This window comes from Struthio camelus, chromosome 1, assembly GCF_040807025.1.
Source record: "Struthio camelus isolate bStrCam1 chromosome 1, bStrCam1.hap1, whole genome shotgun sequence".
In the NCBI taxonomy this organism is placed as follows: Eukaryota; Metazoa; Chordata; class Aves; order Struthioniformes; family Struthionidae; genus Struthio; species Struthio camelus.
In genome coordinates, this window is record NC_090942.1 from 218,979,408 (window position 1) to 218,999,088 (window position 19,681).

Consider the following 19,681-nt stretch of genomic DNA (forward strand, 5'->3'; position numbering starts at 1 on the left):
AAAAGAGTTGTCAAATGCTGTACTGGGCCAATAACAACTCTAGTTACTGTCTGTATTCTGCTAAAAGACCTGTATGAAAACTTAATGAATGTTCATATTTTACTGCTGATAAATAGTATATTTAGTTAGCTGAACACTTTTACCTATTGCAAGAGCACAGACTCTTTTTCCTTTCTTATTACTTTATTCCATACTTCTAGTCTCTTTGTAACTTCTAAAATGGTTTTGCAGCAAGTACATGCTTATTTCTTAATGATAACTTTATTCTTAAAAACTGAAATAGGATTCTTCTTTTCTTTAACATTCTGATTCACATCATCACATGCTGTGCCTGTGGCGTGTGCAGATAAGAGACTTCTGAGGAGGTCATGGCCACAACCAAAACAATTCTGTTAAATGGAGATTTTAGTGAAGTAATACAATTGTCATGGATTCATACATTTTAAGGGACCGTTACGAATGTGAGGGCTGACCTGGCATGAACTCAAGTCATGGAATTTCACTAAGTGAACTTCACTTCATGAATTCTGCCAGGCGACTCATATTTCAAGAATATGCACTAATCATGATGTCCACCATCATTCCCACTCTCTGTCTTATTTGTGCTAATCAGACGCTTTTCATATGCTCTGAGACTGTCTCATCATTTCTATTAATCGAGAATGGAAATGACAGTCCTTTACAGAGAGTATCAAGACAAATTGTTCCTGGTATTGGGTGAAACCACCCAAAGCAATTTATAACGCTGTCTTCTATGCTGCCCAGTTTCCATAAACATCAGCATCTAGGTTATGGTAGTGGGTCTCTTGCACTAGTGCAGGATCAAGACAAATTAATTGTCGTTTACGGGTCATATTCCCTCCCACGTTTTCCCCAACTAAGTTGTGTAAGGCTTATTTTGTAAGGGGAAGAGCTTGCTGTCCTTTGTGTGTTCTGCTAACTCCAGCGGTAAACAGGACCTGGAATCCTTCCAGATCTCCACCTTTCCCAGCTACTTTCTCTCCTTCCATAATCCATCATAATTTTGCTGATCCAGCAGGAAACCTTCGGTGATCCTGCTTATTTCTTCCCCATTATGACTGTGGGTAAACCGTGATAATTTAATCCTGAGTTATCAGTTGTATTTTGGGATTTGTTAGTACCTCTTCACATTTAAGTATTTCTTGTTAAATAACAGAACACTTCATAAACCTAACTTATTTTTTCAGCCGTTTTCAGGCCACAGGAGACAATGACCTAACCAAGTAGCTTCAAAGTAATGGGAGCAGAATAGAAGCAGAAGGACCATGTTTAGATACAGTGAAACAGATATTCCCATTCATACTCATTTGGTATTAACAGTGATAAATGAGAAGAGCGCAATGAATTGGAATAGGAAAAATAAACTAAAAAGCTTCTGCTACTTCGATTAATATATCTATTTAATTGCTCAGCTCTAAACCTGAGTTTCAAAAAGGTGTCAATTATTCTGTCTACTGTTTGTTTTCTGCTGTGCCTTCCAGTTCAGACTCAAACCAGTGAAATCAGGCAGCTTATTTAATGGCATTTTTGTACCAAAGAAAAACAAGAAAAATAGGAACTGTCATCACCCCACCTTTCTTCTTCTACTCTTGCTAAATTTTTACAAATTAAAATTTTCCCATATTGTTCAATGTAATAGCGCTCAGAAAAGACACAGGCTTTTGAATATTGTATCAAATCGTGTACATTGCAGTTCATTGATCCAGAAAATAGCTGAACACTTTGACATCTATTCTTCCTAATAGAAGCTTCATAAAATAAAGGAAATGAAAAATTCGTAAAAGAACTGGACACTGAACAGGTACATTGGTTGTGATAATGTAACAGTAATATGTTTTCTGGTGTTAGAGATTTTTCAATAACTAAATAAAAAATCCTAGAATTTAGCTTGCTTTTTTTGGAAATATAATAAAATTAGTCTGATGTGAAATCCTTACTCATGCTGGTGAACCATTGTTTACACGAATAGCCTCATTCACTCTCTAAAAACTAGTTTTATGAGTAATCGGTCTCCAGCATCCATGAAAGAAACACAAGAAAGCTGAATATTACATATTTAAAGGAATATATTGGACAAAGGCCATATACACACTCATTTGTGTAACTACGGGGCTGGAAAATACCTCGATTCCTTTCAATTTCCTATTAGTAAAATCACAGAATCCCTCCAAAATAATTACTAGATGTATATTTTCTACTCTGGACATGGGAGCATGAATAAGGTACTAGAGAAAAAAGGTTAAGGTATTTATAAATTAAACTAATATTTGTCTCTTGACCAAAAAAAAAAAAAAAAAAGGAAAAAAGAAAAAAAAGAAAGAAAGAAAGATTAAGTATAGGTAGCTAAAACCCATGAAATTTTGTTTCAGTTATCAGCACTGACCACTGAAAATAAACACATTTGACTAAACAAGGAAGTGAGCAAGTTGAATGTTCTATGTTACCTACTTCTTCATTAAGAAGTAGATCAGAAACAAACTAAAAATCATCAATGGTGTTATATTTAAACTTGATAAATGCTTTCCTTGGCTTAAATACAAAACTTGCATGCTGTTATTAAGCACAAAGGTAACATTTCCAATTCAGACAGTCCTCAAGGAGTTCCCCAAGACACAGTCTGTTGGAAATGACCATTGCTGCATTCTGACCATCTGCAATGGTTTTTTGGGCACACTCTGCTGGACTTGGTGGAAGCTTTCCTTGACCCAATTTCATTTTTTTCTATGCTTGTGTATTTTCTTATAACGCAATAAACCAAACATATCTCCCAAAGCAAGGAGTGATAGCATATGCAGTTACATCAGTATCTGTTTAAACCGAATTGGCATGATGCATCTCACCTCACTGTAGACATCTCCAGCACAAATGTCTACATCAGAGCTAGTAATCCACATCTTAGTCTCAATGGAGAATTCTTTAAAGGAAAGGTGAGAGGCCAAGCTGGTGTCAAGGAACTTTATTTGACTCGGTTGCTAGATCATTAATAACCACACTTCATTTTTATTTCTGAAATAATTTCTATTTCAGCCTTTGAAAACATATAAAAAGTGCCCTGCTGGGAAGGACCAATGGTCCATCCATGCAGCCCAGTATTTTGTCTCCAGAACTGGCAGTAAGAGAAGCTATCTGTGGAAAGCATGGGATCCTGATCACTGTCTGCAGCCCACTCCCCAGCATCCAGAACTGTTGTTTTTTTGAATTTAGAGGTTACAGTTCTGCATTCACCTTATCCTGTACCTCTTCAGTTTGTAGACCATTAACATATTCTTCCTCAGCCTTCATTCCTTCAAGAACTCCACTCTCCTCTTAGGCCAGTTGCTCCATCCATTTGATCATTTCATTTACCCTTCTTTGTATCTTCTCTAACTCTATTCAGGCCTTCTTCAGACATGGAGAACAGAGCAGCACACTGCTTCAAGGTGTAGGTTCACAATATTTTTTTATACAGTGGCAAATGGCACTTTTTCTTTCACGTGCAACATCTTTCCTGACGATGCCCAGGATTTTGCTGAACACTAGCATGTATCTAAAACAGAGAGAGCTTCTCTTAGGTGCTCCAAATCACAGGCTGGGAAGAAGCATATTTCTCCATTGGCTATGCAGTGAAGCTTCTAACCTAGAGTAGCCTCCTACATTAGGAACCTACATTCAGGCGGATGATGCAAAAATTTCCCAAAATTGAAAATTCCAAAGCAAAGAAGATTCCTTCCCATATCTTTAATTCCCTGGACTCTGCACACCTAGAGGTGTTAAGCATTTGGAAAAGCAAAGCTTAGTACTGTAATTCCCATGGCTCTTAGTTAAAAAAACACTGAATATTGAAAAAATAATTTTATTTATGTCTCATGCCCTAAGGGTAAGATTTACCCTGATGAGGTTAAACGGGTCTTAAGAGATAAATGAGCCTGTGCAGAGGATTAAATCTCATGCAAATAAAATAAACAATGAATCAGAAACTGCAGTAGTTTGATGTGTGTTTTTTTTTTTAAATAAATGTAAACTTCCGAAGAGTGTAAGGAACATGAAGATTAATTGAGCTGGTGATGGTCTCATTTTCCTTCAAGGGTTTTTAACTGATTATATACCACTTGGACCTTTGTTCAGAAAAAGAAATTAGAAGTCAAATCATGGTACTTGAAGAAACTGATGGTAATTACAGCTGCTGCAGTAATGACTTGCTAATGCTTTCAGTCTAGCATGACACTTCCTCATTAGCTTTTTTCACTAGGTAACTTTTGTTCAATTCTTCTCTTCATCTTCAGGACACATAATATGTGGCAGTTTACATACTCACATATGCATACAGATATATACACACAGACATAAAAGAAGTTTTGTGTGTTACGGTCATATAAGACTAAATATTTATAGACTTATATCAACTTTACCCTTGCAAAAGCTTGCGATTGAAGGCAAATTCTACCTGAAAAAAATCAAGACTGTAACATAACCTGTTGCGCCATGAAGTGCATTAATCACAGAATGCAACGTTCATGAATATTTTTTAGCTTTTTTCCTATTGAAATAGTAGTCATGCACATGAAAAAATCCTTCCTAAGCAACTCAAGAGATTTTCTAAAGTCAGAACCTGTGTTCATCCTCCAAAGGCTCCATTGCTAGCTTGTAAGGAATATCTGCAGGATACCTAATTTATTCACAACAAGGGGTATTCTCTGTAGAAATCCCTCCTGGAAAGCACTGTAATATTGACTCCCAAGTGTGTGTCTTCCTACTGCATTGCAAAACAACAGCTGCAGGTTATCTCTTTAGTGAACATATATCAGCCGAAACTAGAGGGTGCGACAATGCAAGGTGATGAGTGCTGTGGAAACATCTGCAATGGGAAGCATTGAACCCTTCTGAAAAACTTCATATGAAATAAAAAAAAAAAAAATCTCCCTCATAACAATTGGATTTCTACATATTTAAAAAAAAAAACTTAGAAAAGATGTGAGAGCATAAGCAATATGTCAACTGCGCCCCTGTTTCCTCCACTTTCTCACAGAAGAATTTTCCTATGCTAACATGCTGTTTTAAAAGCCAATTCTAGGATTATTGGTTAGGCATTTTTTCATAAAATCAATGAAGAGAAAAATGTACCTGAAAACTACATTTTATTATTCCAGCTCAGAAATTCTACAGTGCGCTAAGCCAGCCTGTATGGTGCGTTTTGCACTGTGCTAAAGCAGTCGGTTGTTTGTTCTTTCTTTAATAAGATAACCTAGCAGTTCATAATGTGCCCTACGCGCATGATCCATTTTGCCACCTGAAGGAGCTCCTCTAGCAAAGCTTTTGTCTTATTTGATCTTTGATTTGTTTTTTCCTTTTCCTAATAATCCTATGGTTATTTGAAATGCTTTAGCTGAGAAATGGTGAATCAGTCCATGAAATGCTATGGGCGCCTCGTTATTAATGTCTCATTAGTGCATACTTGTAGGCAGGACTGTGTGGTTCGTAAACATAACTAAATAGTGGAGAGCAATGATTTTGAAGCTGATAAAAAGATGATAAAAGAAAAGAGTAGTTCAGCTCTTACTCACTAATTTTTCTGCCCTTTATTGCTATAAATATCTAAAGAACCAAGAAAGAATATATATTTCTAAATATATTTATTTTAATGCTAATCAAGGGTCAAGATGAACAACATTAATCACATGAGTCTTTATCATTCCTGAAGGGACACAATGACTAAAACGAGCAAAATCATCACCATTATTAACTAGACTATTTTGCTTCTAAAGAAGCAAAGGGAAAACCAAGAATGAAATTCAACAAAACACGAACGATAGGCAAGTAGTGGAATGAGCACCAAAACACATGAAAGGAGCTTGATTTCCCGTAGATTAGTGATTCATTTTTAATTGTTTTTGTCAGTAAGGGGTGAACTCTGAAGCATTTTCTGAAGCTGGCACATTTCTAAAAGCTCTCACTGCTGCGGATGTTCAGGATGCTGCCTTGGCCTTGGCTTGGCCACTTGCAGGGTCTCTTCTCTCTCCCATAATACCTGTTTATCTTTGAATCGTAATCTGCTCAGTCAGCTTTATCTGAAAGTTGTAAACAGGCTTAAAATGTATCAAAGATAAATGAACTTTTGGATAGGTAGAAAGCCTGATTACAAGGACTCTCCTTTCAAAGGATGCTGGCTAAAAATGGTTATGTTAGCTGAAATTGTGTTTATATGCTTCTTTGTAGAAAGCTATTAACAGAAATTGCACCTCTGAGAGTGGCTATAAATTTGAAGTGCTGCTAATTTATTCTTCAAACTATTTGGGGGCCCTACTTCCATTTTCCTTGAAGAGCTAAATGGTCTCGTGAAATACCTTTGTCCCAGGGTTGTTAAATATGTCATTAATAGCTTGAGGAGTTTATACGTGGACACTAGTGAATCGTCCCAACTAAATCCTATAAAAGCAAAGCCGATATCTCAGTTACTGAGAAGAATATAATAATCCTACTGGGTCAGAGCAAAGGTGTATTACTGAGAATTTAGATCTTTTTCCAATCATCCTAACTTTCATTTCGCTACAAAAGCGACTGCTGCTGCAAATTACAATGTCATTGCATTATTCCAGTAAAATCAGTGCAAGGAGAAATAAACCTAGCTCAGCGGCAGTGCTCAGCAGACCTTCTCCCATTGATCTGAGCGGTGTTTTGGAGGTATTATTGGTTCATTCAAAGGCTGGTTTTTCCTGATGCTACTCTGAGCGGGTAGCCTTGCAACGTGAAAGCCTTGCGCTAGCTGTCAATAGCCTGATAGACGTGGTGCGGCAGTGCGCGGGGGGAACAGCTCGTGCCTCAGAGCAAGCTGCCATGCATGCACTGCGCTGCACTCGGGAGAGTGGCTGTAACACTGTGAGTATTGTGCTCTGAGCTACTTTGTCATCAGTACTTCTCTTTGTGGATCGCTGAGAGTGGTCCCTTCAAGTTAGCGCTTTTCTAGTACGCAAAAATCCGGCCGAGGTATTTTTTCACTGCTCCTGTTTTCTCTTCTAAGACCTTCCCCATACTAATTAGTACTCCATAGCAGAGATGTACCTTTTTCTTTGATATAATGTGGTTGACTTTTGACTAATCTGGCCTTTTGCTTTACAACTTGTCATTTGCAGTGTATTTTCAACTTGGAAAAAAAAAAAAAAAGAGCATTTGATTAAATATTTTATATGAAAATTGTTGTTTTACAACAACTGATGTTTACACAGCATTTTTCAAAATGTATCAAATTAAGATAAGCAAAATTATTGGGGCAAAAATAAATTAAAAGAACAAAAAACTTGTCTAAAAGTGAGAACATGCACCTTTCAGTTATGTAATCACATCTGGGAATAGTAAGCATCTTTCCTGAGCTGTTCAGATTAGGGTTGTGCCTCTTTTTCCTCTCCTGTGCAGAACTGACTGCAGCGATTCCTCAATTTGACTTGTAACTGTCACTGCAGTGCAATTTTTGGAAATAATAATAAACGCAATAGATACAATAAATGATGCTTATCTATATGATTGGGGTAAACAACAGCAAGATGCTTGCCTGATGTTCATTTCCTTTGTAAAATTATAGGCAATATGTCAAATTTCAAGTGCAGTTTCCCTCTTGTCCAAGACATTTTAGTCTGCTCCGCTAAAGCAATGTTGCAATATGAGGGTATAGTTAGCCAGCTCTAAATCCTTTTTGGTGAAGGAAGCGCTCATCCTGTGCCAGGAAGATGGTATGAACAAATTTACACCACAGTAATTTCACAGAACCTCTCTCACATGACAGAAGACTCTAAACTGCTCTTGCTTCCATCTGGTGAGCAAGCCCTTATGTACATGTACCTTGCCTTTCATAGGAGGCATGAATAGGCAGTCCTTGTATAAGACAGAGTCCCTGCTGCTTCCTTTCATTTTTTTTTTTTTAACTTGTGCTAGGTTTGATTTGAAATAGGTTTTTACTTTAAGGAGATTTAGAAGTAAATTTATATAACAGTTTAACTCATCTGGGATGGCAAATGTAACACAGAAGATGATAGGGAAGCAATAATCCCTTTCTAAACCACCTTGGTTGGAGAACTTTTAAAGAACAGCAACTTATTAGTATGGTGGTAATGACTTAAGAGGCAAAAATAGCAGAGCTAAACATCTGCAGTTTACCTTCACCAGATGCATCCTCTAATTGTGTGCAAATATCTGAAGAGCATAAACAACAAGGAACAACTTGTACACAAGGTTGTGGGTGAGAGCAGGTGTGGTACAGCCCCTGAAGTCTGGGTGAACTTCAGAAGGGCTCTGATTCACTTAGTCCTAAATTTTTTCTGTTCCTTCTTGTTCTTTCAAATTTTGTATTCTGGACAATGTAGCTAAAGATATTGTATTAATTTCTCAGAGTAATGGAGGTTTCATGGCTCTGTTTCTAAGCCATTTGCCTCAGTAATAGCTTGTTGCAGTGAGTTCCTCAGTTTCTTTCTAAACTGTGTTGTATGAAGCTTATTTTTCTTTTCAGAAGTTGGAAAGAATTTTTTTTTTTTTCATTATATTTCCCTTTGGTATTATATAGGGAGTAAATAGCAACACTCAGTTGACTTGCATGACATTTCTGATTTAATAAACCCCATTGCATCAACTTTTACTTAACTCTGAAATTAAACATCCCTAATCTCTTTCATCTCTCCTCACATGGCAGTCTTTTCATGCTAATAATTTTTGTTGCTAAACTGCAGACCTTTTCGCTTTCTGTTATCTCTTTCTTTGAGCTGGTATGACCAGAATTGAAAGCAAGATTCAAGGGAGGATGTGCCATCAATTTATATAATGACATAATAATAACTTATGATTTTTGAGACATTTGTTTGACTTACTCCATATCCTTACTGCACAGTTCTGAACAGTCCACTCAAGTCAGGGGATGGTTATTTCCCTATTAAGGGTTCACAGGAGATCGTAATTGAAAGGCTAAGGCTTTACGTTTTTGGAGGGGTATAGTATATGTGATGGAGTTCATGAGGGCAGAGAGATAGTACTTTCATTAAGTTCTCTTTGTCTTACTCAGAGCTGAGCCTGTCCATAAGTTGATGAGATCTGCAAAATGGAAGAGTTCCTACATATTGCTCTCATTTTCAACAGTTTTTTGCAGTGAACTCCCCACAGATTAGGTTTTATTCCTCCTATCCTATCAGGCTTTTATTTGAACTTTTCCTCTTGATCATGAAATATGTGAGCCAAAACCAAATATTGCTATTCAAAATGGTATTACAGTGCCTCATGAAAGATGTAGTTTGTTTACCTGATGTTGTGACTTCTTCTGTCGTCTTGTCTTGATGTTGACTTCCATTCCAACGATGCCTAACATTCCTACATTTCAATAAGGAAAAGGGGGCACATCACAAAAATGCAAATTGTAGTCCAATCTAGAGCCCAAATGAAGAGAGGTTACAGCACAGAGATATGGAAGTGTTATGATTCAGGTGTTTTCATTTTAAATTATTTATCTGGGGAGAGAGGTAGGACATCAACGTCAATTAAAGTCCACTCTTGGCCACAAAATGATCTGCACATAACTGTTGGATGTCCTTTCTCCTGACATTTTCCTCCGTTATAACCTAGAATCTCCATGTCACACAAAGCAGACATCAGGATAGTTGCTGTGCCTAAATCTTGGCACCAAAGCTGGATTTCAGTGTTTAGGATGCTACTTTGTACACTATCCTTCTACAGTCAGCTGAGAAAAGTCAGTTTTCAGTGCATTTACCAGCTGCGTGGTTGTTGATGACAACCTTGGTAAGTCTCTTCTACCCATGTACACACATCATGTGCTGTGATTATTACTTAGGACAACCACGGTCAAGGTTCCAAGAGAAGAAAGATAAATGTGATTTTAGTGTCTTTCTGTACCTCCATACTCCGACTTCTAGATGTTACTTAAGTGGCATGTTGACACATCAGCAATAGAAGATAAACTCTTTCCCAAAGAGCAGAAAACCTAAGACACTAGGGATCCAGCTGACACCATGCCACAGCCTCTGAGAAGACACAGCAATGGTGACTCTGTGACCCGTTCATAGCAAACTGACCAAGATCAGTGAGAAATTTGATAAACTGAGTGTGCCTCTGTGCCAGAAGTCTGGATCCTAATTCTACTTATTCCTACACTGAAAAGAAGGGTGCAAATTAAGCTTGCATCCTCATTCAGGCCCACAGCTAATGAAGATATGATAATAAAAAGAAATAACATAAGAGCTCAGTAAGAATTTGTGCATAATTAAGAACGAGTGCATTCAGTAAATTACAGGGGAAGTATCATTGCTAGGCAACAATTGTTCAAGAAAGAACAACTTATACTTAAGACTGTTAGAAACATAATAAACATACAGCGGTTTCTGCTCAGGTGTAGCCTGTAAATGCAGAGTAACACAAGGCAGAGGAGTTACTGTGGCTTTCTATTAGTGCAACTGAGGATAAGATTTGGTCCATTTACCACTAAGCGGAAAATTAAAGTTTTCCATTACACAGCATTGTATCTTCTTCCTGCACTGTCATATGAATCAGTAGTTTATCTGTAAGATCTTCTCTGACCCTCTTCAAGCATAGTCACCTGCTGGAGCAGTGATATTTGAGCTTTCACTATTGTACAAAAAGCTCTGTGCTTTCGAAATTCTTGACTGGTGTCTTTAAATTAATTGTGTATTTGAAATGATCACATTTATTCAAAAAAATATTTTCATTTTGCAAAAGAACACCTCTAAGACCTTCCTGAAGGCTGGGAACAGTTTGATGACAAGGACCAGTCCCGCTCTGGAGCCCTGGAGCTCCCTTGGTAGCAGTCGTGTACGTCATGTTGCTCCCGTCAAACTTCCAGACCTGTGTGATGAATAGTTTTTCTAGTCAAGTTATTCTAGCAGGAAAAGTCCTGAAAGTAAAGTTCAGATAGAAGCAATCCTACTTGGGAAGCGTGGGCATACCGAGTCCATTGAAGATGTGGGTCTTTGCAGGCTTTATGTCACATATGTTATGAATACTTCTGATTCCATTCATCTGGGTCGAATCTTTAGTATAGGAAGACCCTGGCAAGAAGATTCATATAAATCACTGGTCTAATCCTAAGTATGTACCCATTTATAGCAGTTCAGTGGAGCCTCTTGAATTTCAGACCTGATCCCTACTGTTGGCCAAAAAGCCATTCATTAGCCTTAGTCACTGGAAGCGGCTTCTGCTGATTCCGGCTGCAAAAACACAGAATCATAGCATGGTTGAGGTTGGAATTGACCTCTGGACATCATCTAGTCCAACTCCCCTGCTCAAGCAGGGTCACCTACAGCAGGTGGCCTACGATCATGTCCAGACAGCTTTTGAGTTATCGCCAGCGAAGGAGACTCCACAGCCTCTCTGGGAAACCTGTGCCAGTGCTCCATCACCCTCACGGGAAAAAAGTTTTTCCACATATTCAGACTCAGCTTCCCATGTTTCAGTCTGTGCCTGTTGCCTCTCGTCCTGTCGCTGGGCACCACGGAGAAGAGGCTGGCCCCATCCTCTTGACACCTTCCCATCAGATACTTCTACACATTGCTGAGATCCCCCCTCAGCCTTCTGTTCTCCAGGCTGAACAGGTCCAGCTCTCTCAGCCTTTCCTCCTAGAAGAGATGCTCCATGCTCTTCATCATCTTAGTAGCCCTTTGCTGGACTTGCTCCAGGAACTCTGTATCTCTCTTGTCCTGGGGAGCCCAGAATTGGATCCAGTACTGCAGGTGAGGCCTCCCCAGGGCTGAGGAGAGGGGCAGGATCACCTCCCTCCACCTGCTGGCAACACTCTGCCTCATGCACACCAGCATCCCATTGGCCTTCTTGGTCACAAGGGCACGTTGCTGCCTCGTGCTTGACTTGTTGTCCACCCGCACTCCCAGGTCCTTCTCCGCAGAGCTGCTTTCCAGCAGGTCAACCCGCAGCCTGTGCTGCTGCATGGGGTTTTTCTTCCTCAGGTGCAGGACCCTGAACTTGCCTTTGTGGAACTCCAAGAGGTTCCTCTCGGCCCACCTCTCCGGTCTGTTGAGACACTTCTGAATGGCAGCGCGGTCCTCTGGTGCATCCGCCAGTCCTCCCAGTTTTCGATCATCAGCAAGCTGGCTGAGAGTGCACTCTCTGCCTTCATCCAGGTCATCGAAGAATACGATGAACAAGACTGGACCCAGTACTGCTCGGGCCTCCAACTTGACTTTGCGCCACTGACCACAACCCTCTGAGCTCGGCCCTCCAGCCAGTTCTCAACCCACCTCGCTGTCCCCTCATCCAGCCCACACTTCCTGAGCTTGCCTGTGAGGATGTGATGGGAGAGAGTGTTAAAAGCCTTGCTGAAGTCCAGGGAGACAACAGCCATTTCTTTCCCCTCACCTACCCAGCCAGTTGTCCCATCACAGAAGGCAATCAGGTTGCTAAATGCTGGTGCAGCTTAGTAGTAAAGCCTTCTGCCTCCTCCTTGGTTTCCCTGATTTGGTATAGGGTGCTGTGCACTACAAAACTATACCACTGCTTGTTTTATGAATTTCCAGCATTACAAATGGAATACATATGTCTTGCCAGTATTCAAACATTTCTCAATAACAGGAACACCTTGAGGCAAAAGTGAATAACAGCAGTAGAAAGATTAATACAGCAGTTACTGTGCTTAGAAGCAGGTGTTCAAAAAAAAAATAAAAACACACCTACAGAAATCTGAACTTTCAGCTCCTAAAGCTTGTCTCTCTGCAATTTTTCCAACTAAAACCCTATCAGAACAAGTATACAGCTTTCCTGAGAAGATGACAGCTTGATCTGAGACTTGAACTTGGATCACTGAGTCAGGTCTGGTCTCGAGCTAGGAGTATATAAACCACACATATTCATTTTCTCCCTAAAGATTCCATTGTTGTTGATATTGTTGTTGTTGTTGTTTCTTTTTCATTCATTTATTTCTTCCTGAACTCAGTATTTAATTAAGATATCTATTTCTAATAACTCCCCCTTCCCCTCTCCCCCCAAAATAACTGTCGTGGCCCTGCTTGTTAAAGTCTCTTGGGGAGAGAAGGTTAGGCAGAACCATCTCCTGATGAAGGGGAAGGGGAAGGGAAGAACCCTTGGCATCTTTTTTTGTGTTTAACTTGACTGAACAAACTGGATATACATTGTGCACAACACAACTCCAGCAGACCGTCAGATCTGACAAACTTCAATAGTTAGCTCTTTTTACACATAAAAAGATACGTATAGATACATATACATGGTCTACTGTTTTTATAAGAAATGTGTTAAAGAGCCTAATGTTTACAGTTCATTAATAGATCTTTTATAGATATTAGATGTGACGTAAACCAAACAATTCTGGTACACTATGTGTTGGCAGCACAGTGATGTTGGGGCCTACTGAGGGACGAATGATCTGACTTTTGGGACATCAAAACTTTGATCCTTAGAGGATGTGGCTCTGCTCAAACTGTCTGACACAAGGTACTTTTTTGTTAGGCCAGTTTGAAGACTCCAGTACAATAGGAGAGCTAGGAGAGCAGCCTTAACTGCTAGGTCCTTCATTCCTGCTTGATGACTATTTAAGCAACTATGTCAATACTAATCAGAACAGCTTCAAAAGGATGATTTTGGAGTACGTCTCTATACAGCAGTGATATCCAAATCAAATGAGAGTTGGGCCAATAACCACAGTGAGTTTCTTTCCCCCCCCCCTCCCATGGGTCTCTTCCATCCATAGCTCTTCCTTGTCACCTAGATGTTCCAGGCTCACCACCTTCCCTATGGACAGTAACTTCAAACCTTCTGACAGGTTCTATCTTTTCTCAGCAGCATCTGAACTTTCTCCCAGCTTTCTTCAATATTCCCTATAAACCCATGAAGTTACTCCGAGCTCCACCACATGCTCCACCAAGTTCCAGCCGCACTTCTGACACCCTGGTTGAGTGCCCAGCTTCCCCCACTGTACCTTTTCACCCCCACTGATGAGTTCCTGTTCAATATGCACTACATATAGTCTTGAACTATATTTGTGCTTGTAGTACCAGTACCATGATAGCTCAACCTACTGCAGTAGCCAGGATAGAAGTAAGCTGGGAGCAGCCCATGTTCTCATTGACTAGTCAAGTCAGTGGGAATCATAAGCAATTCTGACTAATCCAGGTTACTGTCTTTCATGTGAGACAAAAGTCATGTGCTGCATTTTAGCCTTTGATGAGTAAAATAAATGGCTTTGGGGAAAAATAGAGTTCCTGGACTGTGTATCATGCAGACCCAGCTAGAGACTCACTGAGGACATGACATTCAAGTCTTTCTGAGTTTCAGAATGTCTTATTTTCTGATATTGGAATAAACTAGCATCTTCAGAAATGCTATTTTGCCAATGAAAATGAGTAAATGCCTCGTCGTTCTATAAATTATAACAAGCTATATATTCTACAGAATGCTGCTATTCTGTTCTCAGATTTGTCTAAGATTAACTATTTGAAATGTTCATATGTTCTTTGTATTAGACGCCTGTATTTTCTGGAAAAAATAGTTATTGGTAGGTAAATATTCACATACAGTCCATTTCAGATGTAAAAGAGATGTCTACTTTCTTAGAGTCAAATCGTTAGGCATGGTTTCTATTCCCTGGAGATAACAGATATACTGGAATAACAGATTTATGTTCATCTTTGAATGTTACATTCATAACTTGAAATCTGAAGTGCCTTTAGTTAGAAATTTCATCATTCACTTCTCAAGTATATTCATATTTAGGATTTACTTTTTGTGAGCATTCATGATGAAATAAAAAAAAAAAATCAGTTTATGGGGTATCTTTAGAAAATAGACAGAAAAAAATTGCTCATTTGAGCAAAACAACAACTGGAAAAACAAGCTGAAAAATCTCAAAATATCTCAAATTGAAAATGCAGATAGTACATTGCAATTTGTGTTCAGGGCTACTACACAAACCTTGCTCTGACAGGTACTTCTAGTGAGTAAGTTAGTTAATTTTCTAATACTTGAAATAGAAAATGTGGCTAATTCCCTATCTTCAGCTGTCGTCAAATTTATGTGTTACTAATACTTTCAACATACTAATAGTTCCTGCTCTCTCACCCGTTATTTCTACTGGAAAAATACCCTAGTTTAAGTGAAAAACTTTATTTCCTTCTAAAAGCTTGAAAAGTCCTTTGCTTTCTGCCATCTGATACAAGGGACAGTCATTTATGCTCTTCTACATTGAATTGCTGTTTGGGTAAGACAGGCTGTTTCACCTTTGTATCGTAATTTCCCCTGGGTATTTGTTTCTTCTGCCTTTCTTCTTTCTGCTCCTCATTTCCAGATTCCTCTGTCCTTCTCCTTCACAGCTATGTCATGTAAAACCTCAGACCTATGGCATTTCTGACTAGTCTCATTCTTACAGTTCAGCTTTTTTGGTCCATTACTAATCCAGTCATCATACATTTTGTTTACCTGAGCAGAAAATAGTTCTTGTACAATAAAGGAGCATCTGAGGAACCCATTACTTAAAAATAAATACAAAAACAAATAAATAAATGAATAAATCAGCATTTCTAAAATCATCACTCAAATGTATAGGATCCTTGCTTTAAATCAAGTATAGCAATGGCATCAGGAATTTATCATTCTGTTTATATTGTCAGAGTTATCTTGGCTGCCTTGCAACTCACTTGCCTTACTTCAGCCTCTCCTTGTTATCGCATCAAAATCAACGGAGAGAGTCGGCACAGCTAGGGGTATATTCAGCCTGACTTCTTTTAAGATGTCTAGTTTAGGATGAGATGAAGTATAGTGTAGATTTTTTTACATTAGGAAGGTGAAACATTCCCTCGTGTTACTTCATGTTATTGAGTAGGTATGCAAAATTAAATTGTTATTTTAGTGGTACAAGAACCAAAACGAGCAGTATGTAGCTAAGTTGTCAGGCTCCTTAGTCAGCAGACTGTAATTGGGTTCATCTTCACAACGCTGATCTGAGACAAATGCATCTAAAATAATGAATAATGATCTTCTAGGTCCCACTTCTACACTAAAATTATTGATAGAATGCAATTTGAGATTACAGTCAATATTTATATTAAGTGGCATTATATTTTTGATATTCTCTTCTTTCTTTAATTTATAAAGATCTTTTTATTCTTTTTTTTTTATATATATATATTAGATTAGGATTTTTAAAAGTCTTCTCCTTCAGGAATATGTTCTTATCTGGCCTAGTCTTACCTCTCTTTCCAATGTTAGAACTCTTATGTCTGCATACACTCTTGCTCTGTATTTCCAATAATTATTTGTAGCTCACAGAGTTTTGGAAAACTTGAATTCCATCATCTGGAAAAACAGCGTTACAATGAAGAGAGCCTCATCGTGGCTGAAGTTAATCCTCAAGAGTATAACTTTGTTAATCTAATTGGTAGGCATCTCCTGACCCACATTACACTTTGACTCAGCTACTTGTGGTGAACAGTAAGCATTACGTAGCGAGCATATGTATGAACAGCAAGCAGTTATTCTACCAAAAACAGCTTTTCCGAGGTTCATAGGCTCATTTTGAAGATGGAATGTCATATGCAGATAAAATGTGAATGCTTTCTTCTACCAAATTATTTATGGTGGTACTGCCTAAGAACTCCTATCTAGGATGAGAGATTCTGTGTGTTCAGCTTTGTATAAAACCCATAATAAAGAGTTATTCTCTGTTCCAAATATACAACAGGAAAAGGCAACAAGAAGCCATAGAGACAGAGATGAAAGGATGTCTGGAGAACAAGAAAACAGGGGGATGATACTCATTAGCGTACCTGGATTTTTTAGTCATCCCAGAAAAGGTCACAGTTCCAACACCGCGATATAAAAGTTTAGAAACATCCTCCAAAAATTAGCCTTTCAGTTTCCGTGTGTGGTATGAGCAGAATCACTGCTGTTGCCATATTAAATGCAAAAACACCTGTCTACCAGTGATTAAATAAACATCAAGTTAATGCATTCTGTGATGGTGTTTTTTTCATAGGATGACACTTAAGCACGGTTCTGGATAACACACACATTCCATAGTAATCAGCCCTGAGATAATAATGAGCTTTAGCCGCTAATGGTACGAACGAGGTTTGTATGACTTTGTGTTTCTGCAACGTGTAAGCAAAAGGATGTATTCATAATCTAAATAAACCAAAGGAGCGGGAAAGCATCTTCTAGACTTATGATATAGCTCAGAGAATGAGAATTTGACTAAAATTCAAAACGCTATTGTTACCACTCTTGCAGAATGCCTTCTGTGTGTGCAGAACATTCACTAATCAATTAAATCTCAAGTATGTGGCAAAGAGTATGATTTATCAAAAATGAATTCAGGAAAAAAGTACATTTTGATTTCCCTCACATAACTTGGATACCTTGATACCTCGACCAAACATGTTAATATAAATGAAATGACAGCATAATTGCAGGAGCTTCAATTATGATAATTAGACAGCATTCATGCTTCACTGATGCCACAGTCACGCTGTTGTACCTACTGCAGCATCATAGATGGGATCCAAATCATTCTTCATTCAGCAACAGATTGGATCTGAGTTCAGCTCCAGTTCAGAGCTATTAATTTTAAGTAAACAGAACTTTAAGGCAATGATATCCCTAATATATGCTGCAAAAGTCTTCATTTATTGTTACCTTTCCAAAAGTACAAAAGTTTTAGAAGTAAATACACAAAATATTAGAGTTTCAGGTGAAACTCTGGCCTTCCAAATCAAAATTAATGTTCTAGTGTGGTTCCAATGGGATCAAGACTTAACCCTAAAGGTGGGACTTAACCCTAGTGTGGAGGGGAAAACTTGGTGCGAGTAATCTCCTTTGTATAATGTAGATGCTTTGAGTTTAATTCTATTTACTACTACAGAACCAATGTAAAGAAGCTGCACTAACTCCTTGATGTCTCCAGAACATCTTTGCCATGCATGGGCAAATCCCTTCAGTAGTTAGCTTTGAAACTAAAAGCATTTATAGTAGTGATGGTATAGCTGCACCTGAACTGATGATCTCTGCTGAGGGGTAGAGCTCAGTCAGTTCTGTACCACACTCTCTTAACATCTCATTTTTCAGATCCAAGCTAGAACCACAGACTCAAACTCAATGTTTTAGCATCCTCAGAATTAGCTCGAAGATTTTTTTGCCATAGTTCTTTGTTACCCTATGAAGGTACATGTAACAATGACTCAGTATATTATGTCTAATACAGTGGGCTCACTCTGATGTCACTTATGCTGCAGTAAGTCAGAATTTCAATAGTTAGCTGAATAGTTCATTTAACCTGTTAAATTCTATTGCAATCAGAACAGGGCAGAGAGGCAAATTTCTCCTCTACTTGACTAGTTCACAGTAGGACTAACCTCAACAACTCAATGGAGTTAGGCTAATGCGAGTAAGAAGAGAAGCAGAGCCTAAGAGAAAGAAGTGGTTATTTTTATTAGGTGAAAATAAAAAATTCCTAAAGGAAATAGAAATTCCTAAAGGTGTTGACACACAGTCATGAATTTAAATGGAAGGCTGTCAAGCGAAAGAACAACCATAAGCTTGGGCTCTGTGTAAACAGCAATTACTTGAATAAAGGATTTTGTAAAGCAATAACCTCCCATCTTTTTCACAGTTCTTTTCCACAACAAGCAAATATGTCTGCCCTTTGGAGAAATATTTTCCTTATCAAGTTATTTTGCAAAGCAACTACCTCTGTTAATGAGCTGCTACCCACTCAGTGAATGAGAGTCTTCACCTGGCAAAACTCTTCCAAATTGTCTTTTTCTCCTCACTACAAAAGCATATTTCTTGACTGCGAGCCCACAGTGCTAGGATTCTTCTCCATATACCTACCTATTATTGCAGATATTTGATCATCTGTGAAAACTGAGACAAATGGAAGGGAGTGGATACAAGTCTGAGATTATTCGTAGTCGTGAAATCCCAACTAAAGTTGGTATTGAGGAGCAATCAGGCTGCTTTGAATGGTGCAGATAATCCACTGAAATCTATAGATTTCAGTAAAGTTGAATATTTCCCGTAGAGCAGTTTCCTGAAATTTCCTACAGAACTTTCCTATAGAGTAACAGCAGCATCTGTTTCCTTACTCTTATTTAAGGTAGACACTGGTGCTAAGCAGTGATAGGGTAGTCTGGGAAGCTATACAATTAATCCAAACCACAAAAAAAAAAAAAAAAGTAAAAAATATGTATGTATGTGCATATACATATTTATGTGTATACATACATTTTTCTATATGTGCATATACATTAATAGACAGAAGTTAAACTATATATATGTTCATATACATGTTCATATAAACATACACATTTTACATAGTCTGTTTCAAAATCTAAAGAAGAATGGTTTCCTTGCAGATTAAAAAGCTAGCTCTAGTGCACTTTACTTTTTGCATTGGTTCGTTCTGCACGCTTCTGAGTCAGACAATGAATGCAGCAGACAGTTGTCCAACACTCTGCTGCTAAATGATTCTTGACCCACATGCTTTGTGATCCGGCTAACCTGTGATATTAAGCAGATATTTTTTGTTCTTCTTGATAAACTAATTTAAAGGGGGAAAAATCGCAGGTTTATGATCATCAGTTACCTCTGGACACAGAAGTAAGATGCACTTTGTTTAACCCAAATTGTTTAGAGGTTAGACCTCTAACCCACCTGAGTT

The 19,681-nt window shown here is 38.4% G+C and overlaps 1 long non-coding RNA gene across 2 annotated transcripts in view; it reads left to right on the forward strand.

Annotated features, from left to right (window-relative positions):
• The window catches only part of LOC138065656 (uncharacterized), a 1,053,146-nt gene that overhangs the window by 606,313 nt on the left and 427,152 nt on the right, over positions 1 to 19,681 (forward strand). The window lies entirely within an intron of this gene.